The 12,136-nt window shown below is 40.9% G+C and overlaps 1 non-coding gene across 1 annotated transcript; it reads right to left on the bottom strand.

Moving 5' to 3' along the window:
- Positions 1 to 2,419: 2,419 nt before the first annotated feature.
- trnat-cgu (transfer RNA threonine (anticodon CGU)) lies at positions 2,420 to 2,491 on the bottom strand. The gene has a single exon. It is a non-coding gene; the product is annotated as a tRNA-Thr (tRNA).
- Between the last annotated feature and the right edge of the window lie 9,645 nt (positions 2,492 to 12,136).

Below are 12,136 nucleotides of genomic sequence, written 5' to 3'. Positions count from 1 at the left end.
GGGGGGGGCTGCTGATCAACTGAGTGGTTATAACGAAGAAAAGACTTGAAATGCTGATGCTTTCAAGAGAGCACATCCTTCACAAGAATTCCTTTTGTCTGGAAGGTATTTATTGATCGATGTTGTTTAACGGAGGCAGTGAAACCAGTGAGAGCTAACTACCAGCACACTGCTGCAACATTAATGAGAAAACACAATTGTGTAAAAATGACTTGAAAATTGAAAAGTAACAAACAGCACTGAGATATTCTGCTGCACCACAGAATGCATTATTGAACACTTTCTCCCCATTGCTCACAAAAAAGACCTGAAATCACCTCTGGCCCCCTGAATATTTCCCCCGCCCTCAGCAGTGGTGGTCGAAAAAACAAAATCAAGCTGCTCTTTGAAAAATGCAACATGGACAAAGACATCAAACTATTAGTAACTCTGTTGTAGTTCATGTTGAATAAACAGCTTCGTCTTTGTTGGATTTCAACATGAAAAGAAACATGTGGCAGCAGTGACATAGCACATCTGGACATGTGGAAATCAAACTTGAAAATTATTTAGTGGCAATACGTATCATGTATCCACAGATACTCACATTTACGCTCTACAATACCCTTTACTCTGTGTATTTCATGTTTATGACATTTTTTGAAAGAATGTGAACTTTATTCAAACTAAAGCACAAACTGAATGCAGTAAAAAAAAAAAATGTTGGATAAAACACTACTCTTGTTTAAATGCTTTCAATGGCTGGCATTAAAAAACAGAAATGTTCAGCCACAGTAATGGAGTTTATATTCAGATACAGATGCTGTATGTTCTGTATAATAGTAACTAGTAACATAAGCGTATTTTGCACTGTTAATTAGATGTGTAGCTAGAACATATACTCTACATGAGGCACTCAAAATACAACATAAATGACTTATTAAATTAAAATTAAATGACATTAGGTCTAAGCCAAAAAAAAAAAAATCCCATCCAGTCCTTTTTAATGCGTCACTGTCTCTTTTTAAGGCTGCACTTTAAAGAGGATGCACTGAGTAGAAGGTTATTGATTATTTCTTCAGGAGAAGTCTTTGAGTGGCTTTGTCCAGAATTTATTAATAAGAGGACGCAGGTTTTACTGCAGGTCACCACAGAGCCGAGGCCTTGAGCTGCATTTTATATTTGTGCAACACTTCTGAACAAATATACACAACTATCTGTTTGTATCTGTCAAGCACAGCAGAGAGGATAACTGTATCCAAACACTGTAGGCTTTCATCAGCTTCACCTTTCAAACTGAGGCTAAAATTGTGACTAAATAAAAACAGGAGGTTGAAAAAAGCTGCAGTTAAATAAACTTAAATAACCTTAATGGTACTTTGAGCAGCTAACAGGAAACAATAATGTTCCTCTGGGTGGTTTGTGTTGTCTTTTGTGCTCTGTGGGCGGCATGCGGTCGATATTTACGCTCCTTCATGAAGCTTGTTGTTGTTAGTGCAGATAAACTGCAGGTGTACTGGAGGTGAACTGTGCTGACGAGGGGTTTCAGATGTGTTTTTCTTCGTCAATGCATTTCTTAGTTAAAAGCGAGGAACTCTCTGTCAGTTGAGGGAAATCATCTCATTGATATCAGTGTTTTCTTTCTCACATATTTCTGAGGTTTTTGAGTTTTGATTTATTCTCTTGATTTGTGTATGTATTCTTAAATACATGTCATCTCACAGGTGCGTTAAGTTGCAGTAGCCTTGGTAACCATTCACTTAAATTTAGAAAGTTATCCATAGCTACAAACATTTCTCATAAGTGAGTCACTCAGACGGCCCACTCGTTCTTTGTTAATACCTACTGTGGTGGTTGTTAACCATTGGAGTATGTTATATAATGTCACACAGTATGTAGTACTAGTATATATGAGGCTATACAAGTCTACTTTGTTGTGGGGGCGCAGTAAGGGGATGAATTAGAGAACTTAATATCTTCTGTCATCATCATTACACATTCCTGTGTCACTGTGCTAACTGGAAACTGTGGTTATATCACACAGCTGGATAATGGCATGGGAAACAAGCAAGTCACTGAGATCCAAACTGTTCCCTTTTTAACAAAGGATTCAGCCGCCTGAGCTACGGCTCATCGTGACATTTGTTTGGCACTTAGCTGTGCGGATGGTGGTCCACCCCCCAGAATTTCCCTACGTCCCTCCAGATATGTGTGAAAAACGTAAGTCACTTTGGACAAAAACAATTTCACGTATTCTTCTCTCATAGTCCTAGTCTGAAATGGGAGAGTACTGTGACATGTACAATATCAGTCCAACTATACTGTATAACTTGATGTACTTGTTTACATTTGTCAACTGCTTGAGCTGAAGTCTAAACATGACTTCAGTTGGGCTTCTTCCATCACACTGCTAATCACAGAGAAGCCTGCTGCAGTTTGAAGGCACGGATGGGGATCGAACCCATGATCTTTGGTTTACGAGACCAACGCCTTACCACTTGGCCACCGCGCCTCTGTTAGGAAATACATTAAATGCATCAAAAGTCTTAAATAGTTCCATGTACAATTTTTCTTAATTCTCCATCTTAACATTCCTGCTTCTAAAAATGAAAATGTCAACATTGTTGTGACTTTTTTCATCCTGACTTTTGTGTTTGCAGTAATCACCAGTAGGGGGCCTCCACAGTTTGATAATATAATTTTCTGTCTTCCCTTCAGTTCACCACAAACATACAGTGAAAACACACTCACTGTATGTTCCTCTGCTCAGCTCAGAGGGAAGTGAGGCAATATCACGATTGCACATCTCCTCTGCTTGACAATGTCATAGTGTGGCTAAGATGATGAAAAAAAAAACTGCTCTTCTTCCTTCCTCCTCTGAAGACTGCAATTTATTCTTCCTGTTTCTGACACCTTGCTGAGGGCAAAGTGCTACTCAGAGGATCATCCTTCTGATTTTATGAAAAAGGCAGCGGCCGAAAAAGAGAAACTCTTGCTTTCTTCTGACAAGATGCAGAAAACCATGAGCACAGTCAAAGGTGTGTCTCGCTAATAATCTGTCAGACTGTCTTTTTTTTTTTTTCTGCTTTTTTACTACTAATGGAGGTGATTAAAACAAACCACTTTATCAGATTGTGTTATTCTGTTTCTGTGACCTGCCTGACTCGTGCACATTTCTCTTCTCCTTTATTCTGTTGTCATCCTCCTCTTCTCCGCACCTCTCTGTCCCTCACCTCTGCCCCCTTTGCATTTGCTTTATTGCTTCCTTTGTTTCTCATGTCTCCTTCAGCCTCTCCTCTCACTTATCGTCCTCTTGCCCTGCGACCTCTCTCTCTCTATCTCTCTCTCCCATTCTCCTATTTCTACCCTCCCTTCAGATCTTCATTATCCCTCTCCTCTCCTCTCCTCTCCTCTCCTCTCCTGTCTCGAACCAGATTTGTGATGGCGCTCACTCTCTGAAAATCTTCCCCCTCCATAGCAACGCGCCTCCTCACTACTGTAGCCTCTGCTGCCACTGATGCAGGAGGCGGTGTTGGGATTCAAAACTACATCAGAGGAGATTACATATCACCTCGGCTCATTTTCCAGTTGTCAGCTGTAGCTGGAAATGATTGTTTCTCACTGCTCACTTATACTTTCTTCCGCTCTTTCCTCTCCTTTCTTTTATTTCTGTCACGCACTTATTTTTTTCGCTCTCTCTCTCTTTGTTCTTTCTCTCCTGCTTATCTGCTCGTTTCTCCATCCCTCTCTCTTCGCCCAGAAAACAATTCAATTCACAAGCTTTCAGGGCACATGTGAGTGTGGAATCGTGCTGGTCCTCTCTCTGTAATTTCACACAATAAAGTCAACAAGCAGGGCTGCTGCGTGGGCTGCTTATGAACACAGAGAGAACAACTAATGGAAAGAGAGAAAGACAAGGAGAGAGTGAGAGACAGAGGGAGGAGAGAACAAAAAAAAAATACTGCCTGCATGTCCCAAAAGAAGCGCACGTGTTTCAGTTATTTATTACACCTGTAGCTCTCATTTCCATCTGTGTTTGACGCCACGTTTCCCCATATATGCCAGTATTTTCATTTATTCATCACATTGCTTTTATTACAACTGTGTTAAGTTCTATCAAAATATAACACTAAAAAAGTGGTCAGTTCCTCCAAATTACATTTATCTGCAGATGCATCAAGCCGGGCTGATAGGTTTTTGTTTCATTTGCTCAGGTTTCGACATATACTCTGAGATTCCAGAGAGATGTGAGATTTCATACGTAGCTCCCCATATGGCTGGATACTGCTAAAGCTATAGTACTCTCCCATTCTCTCGAATGCAAGGTCTCAGTAACCCTTGTAGGAATTTCTTCATATTTCGAACAAACACTCACTTGGACTCAAAGATGAACTGATTAGAATTTGGTGGTAAGAGGTCGAAGGTTTCAAGGTCACCATGACCTCACAAAACATGTTTTTGGCCATATCTCAAGTATTCATGGTAATTATGATAAGATACACTTATTAAATGTATTCAATTCCTTCAAAGACTTCACTTCTTTACTACTACTATTACTATCTGGTCAGACACGGATGTAAAGTGCATCGGGACTGGTTGGTGGAGGCGTACAACCGCAAGGCAATAATTCTAGTCAGTCTCTTCAGTGTGAGTGAAACCTTGAGTGACATTTAAGCTGCATGCTTCATGTACATCATAGTTTATGTACTAAGTCTGTTTCCACTGCACTTTGTTGCAATTTTTCCAAGCATAAAAACTTCTGCTTTTTAGAAAAATTTCCAGCTTTTTGACTCTGTTTTTTATGCACACAAAAACAGATCAATGGAAACGCACTTAATGTTGAGAGAGCTCAGAATCAAGTGACCTGCACTGCTGAAGCAGCACTGAGTGAGACACAGCCTTGTGGGGGCTGCGCTGTAACCCAGCCTGACCTCTGTCCTCTCTGTATAATGGAAGGAGCAAATAAAATCGATGCAGTATCATGTTGTTTTTACAATCCTGAGGCAAATGAAAGAAAAGTTCAGGTTGACCTTGTCCACTGCTATGTTCTGTAAGCTTTGCTCATGATGCCTCAAAAGGTGCGATGTTTGAAGGAAAAAACTTTTTCGAAAGCAACTTCATTATTGAAACGCACGACACAGTCAATGCCACAAAAAATATAGTGCTGTCATAAATGCAGTCTCATTTTCCCTTGAAAATTGAATTTAATATCTCACTGCATGAACTTGAGGGAAAGTCCATGTTACAAAACTGGATATTTCAGAAAAGAATTTGATCCAATGTCCTTTTTCTTTTCTCGACATGTGTTGGCTCTGTCTCTTTCTTTTCTCAAAGGAGGTCCAGGTTCTCATCTCAGGATTTATTGTCTACTTGCCAGATTGTCATTTGGTTTCTGATGGGTTTTCAGAGATGTTGCTATCAAAGACTAAATACAACGCATAGACAACAAAAAAGCCCCCAGCCATCTCATCATTTCAATATTTTCATTGAGACACAGAATGAAATTGTTCTTGCTGAATAGCATAAGGTTGACTGGTCAAACTTTATGCCAGTTTCAATGTCTCAAGGCCAAGGCTGGAAGATTTGGCATCGTCTGAGTATATGGCAACACTAGCTCATGAGCTCATGGTTCCCATGTCACTGGGTTTGGGTCGGGTTGCCAGTTTCTTCTTTGTGCTTCTCAGTAGAACTCCTGGGTTTTCATGGTGGCCAGGATGTGGCTGTATTGAGTGTCCATTCCCCTCAGAAGGATGCCAGGCTAAGATAATTGTGTGTGTGTGTGTGTGTGTGTGTGTGTGTGTGTGTGTGTGTGTGTGTGTGTGTGTGTGTGTGTGTGTGTGTTCTTGCGTGCAATAGAGTGAGATGCTGGCCTTGGCTAAACCCATGCTGGCTTCACCAATGAGAAGAAACATTCAAATGCTGATGAACCGGAAAGAAGGCCTTGATTCGACTCTCCAGCGTTGTGGGAGAGTCTCTGCCTCTCTCTCACTCAGCTAAAGTATATTAAATATTTTCGTTGTGACCAATAGGTCTGGGTATCAAATCTTAACACTCTTTAAACTGTGTCCGTAGCATCAAGTCCCAAAAACCGTACCGGAAGCTAGCATTGTGTGTTTGTTCAGATTATTCCTGTTTACTTATCATTTGATCAAAATTACTCCATTTGCGTCATACTTTCAGTTATTTTATCCTCACATTTGAGAAGTTTGAGTAATTGTGTTAAAGGACAATTCAGACTATTTTACACATACATCAAGGTCAGTTTAATTTTCTCTGGGATTACTACTTAGCCCGTAGAAACAGTTGTATAATGTCATCTGTGGTTCTGGCGAATCTTCCAGATATTTCATGGAAGCATTTACGTGGAATATCTGCAATAATTGTGGCTTTAGATGGTGTTTAAATATAAAAAAAAATCTAATTTCAGGAACTGAAACGGCTCATTGACAAAACTGTAGATTTATGTAGGTCATATAAGGTTGGTACATTACAATACTCCAGGGAGAAGGACAGATGTGTAGTCACAGCAGATGTCATCACTCTGGAGTGACTTGATGCAAAGCCAGACAGGGTAAACGCACACTTACATACACATATACAGAGATTTCTTTCGTTGGTTTTTTTAATATGCCCTCTTGCACAATGATGAGCTGTCAGTGCATTTTCCAGCCCAGCTCCCACTGCCGCTGTTCCTCTGACCATCCGGGCAGAAAGGCTACATGTGTAACACTTACAGTGACCAGTTCTGTCATCCTCCGACTCTGAATAAACCCTGCGCCCTTTTTCTAACTTACGGCCTCTGTGGCGCGTGAGCACTCTGTTTTACTCGCAGAGAAATGCAGCTGCAATAGACACTCAGTGTTATTTTACACACTGTTGGCCAACCTTCCTTCCATGTCCCCACCCTGTTTCTCAGAAGCTTTTGTGAGACCCTCCCTTCCTGTTCACATGGTAAATATTTGTATACAATCTATAAATGTATTTCACCTCACACTGCTGACTATATCTATTAAATCTAGATGTTTGTGCTTGAGTAAGTTTGTACATTTATGTCACAATTTTGCAGATAACGGTGTAGGTCATACTCACAAGTAATATTGTCCATCTAGGGCACATTGCATCAGTTGCCATTGGCATTGCCATAGGTGTTTTTCTAGTTTTGAAAGTTGACTTCCTCATTCTGCAGCAGGCAGGTGTTGGCAGTAATGTAAGATAAAGGACACCCTGATGTGGTGGGTGGGTAGCGTGGGAGAGGAAACTGTGGTTTTCAGAGCTCTAGCCACCCTGTTGCCCCACCCTACTGCAACCTCCTCATCTGGTTTCTGGATATCCCCATCAGTTACTTGTCAAAAATAGAACAAGATTATGTAACACTTAATGAACTGCTTGGGGCTGTGGGGAGATATTAACTGTCAGAAAGCTGCTCAGTCATGAGGGTGATTTGATAGATGTGGCATATGAGGGTACCCTCAATATTTAGGACAGGCCTACTGTTCGCTAAGTCCTGCCATTCTTAGTTGCAACTTGTTGAGTGGCACAAATGCAGTTTGCAGTAACAACAATGGCAGATTTACTGCCGAAAATTCTTATTAATTGTTAAACAATGCGTGTTCAGTTTCAAACAGAAGTGGCCTGCTGACTGAAAAGGCAATTGTTGCTGGTGGATTTTTCAGCTTTAACTAGCTACCTCATTAAGCTAGCATTAGCTTCATTTTAAAACAAGGACCTTATGCATGCACTTGATGGTTACATGCATAAAATGGTGCTGAAAAACTGAAGCTAAAGAGGTGAAACGTCATCCTCACCACAGTTGAGCCATGCAGGAGAAATAAACAGTTCTTGTATTGTAGTGTTAAGAGCAGCTCTAGTATTATAACCATGCGGAAAAATCTAAGATCTATTACAGTATTTGCCTATAACCCTGTTTAGAAAAAAAGCTTTGGACGAGGACTAACTAATGATTTTGGCAAATTTCACTCTAAACTTTCCACGAATCCAATAAAGAGCAGGATGGATCTGCTAACATCAGTCTAATCTCTGATAGCATCGAGGATCGGGGTTCACACAGTTGACACATACACAGTTTATGTGCTCATTGTGGAAGAGATTTTATTTTGAATGTAACCTGTAGCCCAAACCCAAGCTAACATAGCAGTTAATAATATTGGTTTTGGAAATAATGCTTGGTTACAAGGTAGGAAGCTAGTTAGCTGGGCAAGCTAACAATTTAAAAACAGCTTGTTTAAAGCAAATAAACACACTGTCTAATACGTTCCTTCTACTTTTGTTCTTGTGTCTTTGGTTTTGGAAAGAAAAAAAGACGCTTCCTTCCAATCTCCTGACAAGTATAGCGTGACATTTGCTATTTGGGGCAGAGCATTAGCAAATGGTCAGTTAAACCACCTGAAACAAATCAATGAATGAAGCTGTTTTTATGAGCTCACCCTCCATATTGTCTTGAGTACATCAGTTTAAATTTGATACTGAGGGCCACAGAGACAAATGCCCAGATAAGGCTGTGGTCTGATGATTCATTTGGTTGAGTGCTTCAGCTCCCTGTTATCTCTTCCCTCCAGGTGTACCCGGGAGCAGCAGGGCACAACATGGGTACTGCCATCTCTGCGGTGCCAGTCTGCACAGCTGGTGTGCAGCGGCTGTATTGCTGCCATTGTCTGATGCCCTCTGTGCACTCTGGGACAGAGACAGAAAGGCAAAGAGTGAATGAGCGAGAGAAAAGGATCCAATTGTGGAACAGAGAAAGACAAAATACAATAGCGGCAGGGAGAGACAGGGAGAGGGCACGAAAATAGAAAATTGGTGGCAGCACAGACAGACTTGTAGGTTTCACACTGACAAGGAGGCGTGCGCTTGGATTATCCTTTAACATAATGTACCGCAGAGTCAGGACTTACAACCATATAAGGATGAAAAGATATCGATATGCTTTCAGTAGGTATATCTACCACTTTGTCTCCTGCAGCTTTGGCTCAAATTAACATAACTTTGGCTTTCATCATACCATGCTTCTTCCTGCACACTAAACCAGACTGTGTAGTTGCATGTTTGTCCAGGTTGAACTCAGTTTACATGGTCTGCCTGAAAAATGTGAGAGTGGATGCTACTAAGAAACTGGTAAGTTTGAACAGAAGTAGTATGGGGCTCATTGCAAATTCATACACTCTGATGCTCTGCTATTTGCACAGACTCATCTTTTGGTTAAATAACTCTGACTTCGGATATTCTTGAGACATTTCAATCAGCGGTTTGCACTGATTGCACTGTGTTTTATGCTCCAGGTTTCTGTTTTTGTCTTACCCACTCTCAGCATTGAGATTTGGATAAAAGAAGTTGCATCAAGATCTACTGTGTGATGTTTTCTGTATTGTAAACACATTGCAGGGAGCTGGATCGTGTGTGTGTGTGTGTGTGTGTGTGTGTGTGTGTGTGTATGTGCATGTGCGTGTGTGTGTGTCTACTTGCATGAGTATGTGTGAGGTGGGCTACAGTACAGTACATTATGGTCCTCTTCCATCAGACACATGAAGCGGCAGCGTCACACACACACACACACACACACTAACTCACACACGTGCACCTCGAATGACTCAGAGAGTGCCATGGCAAATTGGATTTACCACGCAATGCCCTCATTATTGTTACCAGGGTAACCAGGCACCCCTTTCACAATCATCCCATTTTGTCATCCTTCTTAGAGGGAGAGAAAAAGAAGCAGTAGCCTGGGTGGAGGGAGCAAAGTGGGAACGATAGGAGAGGACAGAAGATGTCCATTGAAGTCACTTTTTACCCGCCTCTGTTTTTCTTTTGTCTTCCAGCCTTCATCCTCTCTGACTCTCACTCACATTAGTCTGTGGCAATTATCAAAGATGAGCTGACCTAAGGAGTCCTTGCACCATTTTCCAAAAAGGACATTTTATTTCTGTCCTCCCTCCATTCCCATCACCTCAGACCCATACCTACTTGTCATGGTTTGGCAGAGGAAGTCATCCTGACATCAAGAACTTTTTCAAGTAGTTTTCTCATCCGTCTCCTCCTTAAACTTCCTCCCTTACATCCAACTTTTCATGTATTTGAAATCTGTGCTCTGGCCTGGGGTGACCTGCTGTGCAATGTGCACTTACTCCTCCTAGTTCCCTGTACTCAGAAATCCAGTTTCCACAAGATTTATGAATCAGCTTTTTGTGTAGCAACAATATCCTGTGTGTTGGGTGTGTTCTCCTCTTTTTATTCAAGCTTGTACTATTTATAGTTTCATTGCTTGTTTAAATGTTTCTTTATATGTTCTGCAGTTCTTTGACTGAAACATGCACTACAGAGAGGTTTATCATATTATTGTTATATTAGCAAGCATCATCAAAATCTTAAAAATCACATTTTGGTCATTTTACAAATTAGATTTTTTTTTAAATAAAGTTTGTAAAATGTTATTTTTGATCTAAATCTCATCTAAACTGTAAAAAATAAAATGCTAGTGGGAAATTGCCCCAATTTATGTTTTTTTTTTGGCGTGAAACTACTCAAATTTTAATATACACAGTTGAAAAAATTTATGAACCAGCCTATTAAATATCCAGCAAGTCTTTATTTTTAGAAGCTAAACGCCCTCCATGTTTCTGATAGCCTCAAATTCCCTGAAAAAACAAGGACGTGAACTCAGTCACGTCAATAGCTGCAATGTTTTCTGCACTCCCTGGCGTGCAAAGAATAACATAAATGACCCAAATCCTGTTGTGAACATTGATAATTTTACTTTGGTGCATGATGTCAGTTTAAATGCAACCATACACAGCAGGCCTAACTGTTTTCTAAACCAAGTCTGAAAAACTCATATAATTACTAGCTGTGACAATGTGTGTGCGTGTGTGTCATCATGGCAAATGTGGTCCTAGAGACACTTACTGTAGTGGAAACTACCACAGAGGCAGATTTCAGTACTCTGGCAGGTGTTTATATGTCTGTCTGTCTGTCTGTGGACAGACATTTTATTCATGACAGCATCACATTTGTGCAAAATACAGTCACGAAACTGAGTACTCATTACTCATGTAGTAGCCTAATACTGAGTATTCGTGGGTCAGAACGTCAACATGTTGATGGGTGTCGCGGCTGCTGTTATCCCACAGCCAGATAGTCCCTAGTTGCTTTTCATATTTAATTAGGATTTACATATAGAACTGTTTGATCTAAAAGAGCTGTGGAACTTATAGGTTGCAAGAAGTTAGCTTGATTGGATGTTCTGTGTACTTTGGTGTATGTGGAGATGTAGTGGAGTCTTCCAGCCGGTCAAAAGAAATTAAATAAAAATCTAAATGTATATGTTTCTAATGCAGGAATTCTGTTGTCTGATGCTGATTATTTTCTCTAGTTTTCTAGTGTTTTATGGCCATTGAAGCATCTGTGCAAGAGGCTGCATACTTGCAAATTAGCTAGCACCATAGAATTAGCCTGGATGCTAATGAGTTGCTGCTTCCATGCTAATGACTGATATTTTAGTCCACAGTAACAGGCGGTGTACTGATGCATATTGGCAGGGCCAGAAGAGTGAGTGTGTAGGAGGCTGAGGCCGCCTATTCAGCCTCCTGGGATACTCATCATCTGGCTCGATTCAGATGCCAAAGAGCTCCATTGTTTGACCCCATTCAAACAACACCATTGTACTGAGCGGGTCTGATTGTGCTACTCTTTGCAATGCCGGAGTAACAACTGTGTTTGTGGTGTGCGTGTGTTTGTGTACGTACTTGTCTGTTTGTCTGTGCTGTGTTTTGGTGGCATTGTGTGTGAATGTTCAGCATTATTATATGAACGTGTCAGTGTCTGTTTGTGTGTGTGTGTGGTATTGTGTGGTAGCAGCCCAACAGCATGCGTTTGCATTTCCCGAAGCAGGGGGTTTTCTCTGCTGGTGACAACAATGTAACCCAGTCATTGAAATGCAGCAGGGCAAATGCAGCCCAAACGTGACCCCGTTTTGTGGAGCTGCTGCCTGGAGCTCATGGTCAGAAGCTGCTGAGGGGGAAAAAAAGTAATTGAAATGTCTGTGAATGCTCAGATTTGTAACCTTTTCATAACATTGTCCTCTGTGGGTTTAATCACAGACATATTTTGCACATAAATCATAATACAGTCACCAGAACATGTGACG

This window comes from Seriola lalandi, unplaced genomic scaffold, assembly GCF_002814215.2.
Source record: "Seriola lalandi dorsalis isolate HSWRI2012SDOR001 ecotype SW California unplaced genomic scaffold, Sedor1 jcf7180002054476, whole genome shotgun sequence".
Classification (NCBI taxonomy): domain Eukaryota; kingdom Metazoa; phylum Chordata; class Actinopteri; order Carangiformes; family Carangidae; genus Seriola; species Seriola lalandi.
This window is presented reverse-complemented; position numbering and strand designations above follow the sequence as displayed.